The sequence below is a fragment of the Cajanus cajan genome, chromosome 10 (assembly GCF_000230855.2).
Source record: "Cajanus cajan strain Asha chromosome 10, NIPB_CcT2T_4, whole genome shotgun sequence".
NCBI lineage: Eukaryota > Viridiplantae > Streptophyta > Magnoliopsida > Fabales > Fabaceae > Cajanus > Cajanus cajan.
Window position 1 is genome coordinate 10256280 of NC_138526.1, and position 3674 is coordinate 10259953.

Here is a 3674-nt window from a genome sequence, read left to right on the forward strand (position 1 = left end):
TTTAACACATGTTGGTAACTTCATCAACCTCACTTTTGTAAGAAAATAAGATGAGATAATGTAGTTTTAGGATTATGTGGTACAAGGATAATTAGGATATTTAAGAAATATTATTAAACGGGTACCTGCGGATATGGATATCATCATACCCTCTCCCGCCCCGTTTATAAACGGATAAAAAATTATTTGTCCCCATTATCCGCGGGTACCCAATTAGCTTATTCATTTATTATCCGTAGCGGATTTTACCCACAGATATTCGCGGGAGCGGGTATTTTTGTCATCCCTAGATGTACTTTCACTTATATTTTAATCCGTCTATAAGTCTTTTAGAATTGAAAAGATTTGAAATTATTTAATATTAAAATTTATATTTATTTTAAGATTCACTTTGTAGTTATATATATTTTTTATGTATTATTTTTTATTCGATGTGAAATTTTAATTTTAAAAGATAATTAGAGATTGAAAAGGTATATCTTTTGTGTGTTATTTTTTTATTCGATGTGAGATTTTAATTTTGAAAATCAATTAACAAGAATAATATTAAGATTAAAAAATATTACTTTATCTATAATAACAATTTTTGAAAAAAAGAAATACAATAACCTATTAACTTAATTAATAATAATATTTTAATAAACATAACTAATTGCAAAAATGTTACTAAACAAGTAAAATGTAAATGTAGCATAGATTTGGCCTAGAGCAAGAAAACAACAAGAATCAAGCCAAGACTTCTGGAACAGATAAACCTATGGATAAACTCCAAGAACTGTAGCTGGACCAATCTATTATGCACAACCTTAATTGTTTAACTACGAAAATCACCACTCTTTTTCTCGTGGTAACCGGTAACTCAAATATTTCCTCAGGAAAATTTTCAGAAAATTTACACATAATCGATTTACGTTAAAATCTCCTTAGGTCATTTTCACATAATCGTCAGATTTCATTTTTATAGTAGTATTAATTATAGTCATCAATTTCAAATAATCTTTATATCTTCTTTTACAGTTGTATTTTTATTTGATTTTCAAACGTAACACTCCGAATTTTTCTAAAATTAATCAAAGAGTTTCAATTAATTAATTACTTGAGTTTTTATAATAATTGGAGTTTTTTTTTTTATTTTTTTTTATAATGTGTAGTTGGAAAATAGTATTTTATTATATTGTTTTATTAACTATGCATAATTTTTTAGGAAAAGGAGTTAAGTTTTTAAAAGTGAGGTTTTGAAAGGTTGAGTGAATTTTGCGCTTATTTAGTTTTACGTTTATATCTCTTTTCTCTTTTCAATTGAAGAACTGTTAATTTGGAGAGTTGGAAGAATATCATTTCAAAGTTTCACAACCTTCATCTATCGCTATCAAGATTACTAAGAGCACGTCTCGTTATAATGACAATTATAATTAAAATTTAAAATTATAACCGGATAGTTGAGTTCTTTAAATATTTTGACATGATAAATCTCGATAACCTAACCTTACATATATGGAAAAAATATTATTGAAAGAAATTAATAAAATATACTTCCATGATTCTTCATCCTAACCAAAGAAAATTAGTCTCCAATTATCTATCGGATAATATTAATTTAATGCAAAATAACAAAATTAAAATTATGTCTTAAAAAATCTAAATAGATATCTTATTTTTGTGTCTCTGCAGCGATGTTAAATCTTGGGGCTTACTATCTTTAAAACAAACCAAAAAAAAAAGTAAAGATTTTATAACCACTAAAGTAAGTTTAGTAATAAAATTTTGGAGTAGTATGCTCCTACCAATAGGTTTACGTACAAGATATTTTCTTCCTTTTTCCACTGTACACTCTCATGTCTCCCTTATATTCTAGACTGAGATGCCATCTGACACCACCTTCTTCTTTTAACAAAACCTCTCTTTGTGTGAATCTGTAACTAAACACAGCCTTAGATCTCTCTCAAACTAAGGAAACAAGAGAATTTCAATCATGCAGAATTGATTTTCTCTCTCAGCTTCTATTGAGCAACCACAAGAACCTCATTCTCTCTTCTATTAATTCAAAAGCTTTCTAAACTGGGGTATATATCAACTGAAAGCTGTTATATCAATTTACAAGTGATTTGAAAAGTGTGTTCCTTAATTACTGCTACTATGCATAATTCATATTTAGCATTATTTTCTTACTAACATTCAGCAAATATTACATTTTTATTTTAGGAATGGATGAAGGCATACATTTTTATTATGTTTATTTAATTATTTTGGTTTTATATAAGCTGAAAATTTGATGTGTAGGTTACATTAGAATTCCGACCGAAACTTTTGAAGTGGAGAGAAGCTTCAAAGCTTTCGAGGTACTCTTTGGACTCTTTTCCCTTTATATTTACTACTTGACTTTACCTGTCGTGTATACCGATGGACATGGTCCACCCAAATAATAGTTAACCATAAAAAAACACACAAAAATTCAAAATTATGAAAAACTAACATTATCACATAAATTGTTTCAAATTTTAAAAATTAAAAACGTAGCCAAGTCTAATTTTTCTTAATGAATTGGAACCCAACTTGATAAACAAAATAATGTAGCATAAATGCAAAAACTCCATGCAACGGGATCTACTATTCTTCATAGACATTTAAAAAAAAAAAAAAAACTTTTTAAGTTCGAAGGATTTATACTCATCACATTAACTTGAATTGAGCTTGTCCCATTCAATTTGTTGGACAATAAACTGAAACTTTTTTCTTTTTTTTTCCATTTTTCTTTGGGAAGAGCCTTCGTTGGTCCTTTTCCTCTCTTATTCCGCAAGTAATTCGTTTGTTATCTCCAAATGTTGCTGATCATTTCCATGTAAACTCAATCACAATTTCTTTTCAAGAACATGTTGTTCAAGACAAATTATAAAAGAATATCAAAGTATTGTAATAATATAATTTTTTTTATTGTTATATTGTTATACAGGTAAATAAGTAAATAATAAAATACAAGTAAAATTATGTTGTTTGTCGATTGGACTTTCTTCCAGATGATTGGTCTATTAAAGTTATTTTTATATAAAGATGCATTTTAATTGGAATTACATATGTTGTCAAAGAATTATGGTACATGTTTTTAACTCTATGATATAATAACTCATCTTATCAGGATTTGAATAATTAGGCTATCTATTTTGCTTTTGAAAAAAGGATAAAAAAGTATCTCAATTCAAACATTTTATCTTTCAAGTAAGTTGAAGAAGATAAAAAAAAAAAAAAAAAAAATTGACCGGAGAAAATCCAATCAATTTTGTTTTTTAAATAGGAAATTATTTAGCAGGTGTTAACATGGTCATACCCCATTGTCGATCATCCTACTACAACATTTACAACTACAATATAACATGAAAAATGAAGTCTAAGTAAACATTTCCACAATTTATATTTTGATACAATAAAGTCTTAATTTATCAGAGATAAAAAGAATAATAGAAATGGCCAATTTGGGAGCACGTTTTTTTAATATTACAACAATATTTATATTCAAAAGTATTATTACTAGTTTTGATTAATAATTTTAACACTTTATATAAATATTTATTTATTAGTTACTAATATTACGTTATAATTTTTTATGGAGAATTTTTTTATCAATTTTTTTACGGGGATTATATATATATATATATATATATATATATATATTTCAATCA

At 26.2% G+C, this 3674-nt stretch overlaps 1 long non-coding RNA gene across 1 annotated transcript; it reads left to right on the top strand.

Moving 5' to 3' along the window:
- The first annotated feature begins 337 nt into the window (after positions 1-337).
- LOC145952709 (uncharacterized) lies at positions 338-3263 on the top strand. Its single transcript, XR_014430229.1, has 2 exons — positions 338-2112; positions 2281-3263. It is a non-coding gene; the product is annotated as an uncharacterized LOC145952709 (long non-coding RNA).
- The last annotated feature ends 411 nt before the right edge of the window (positions 3264-3674 follow it).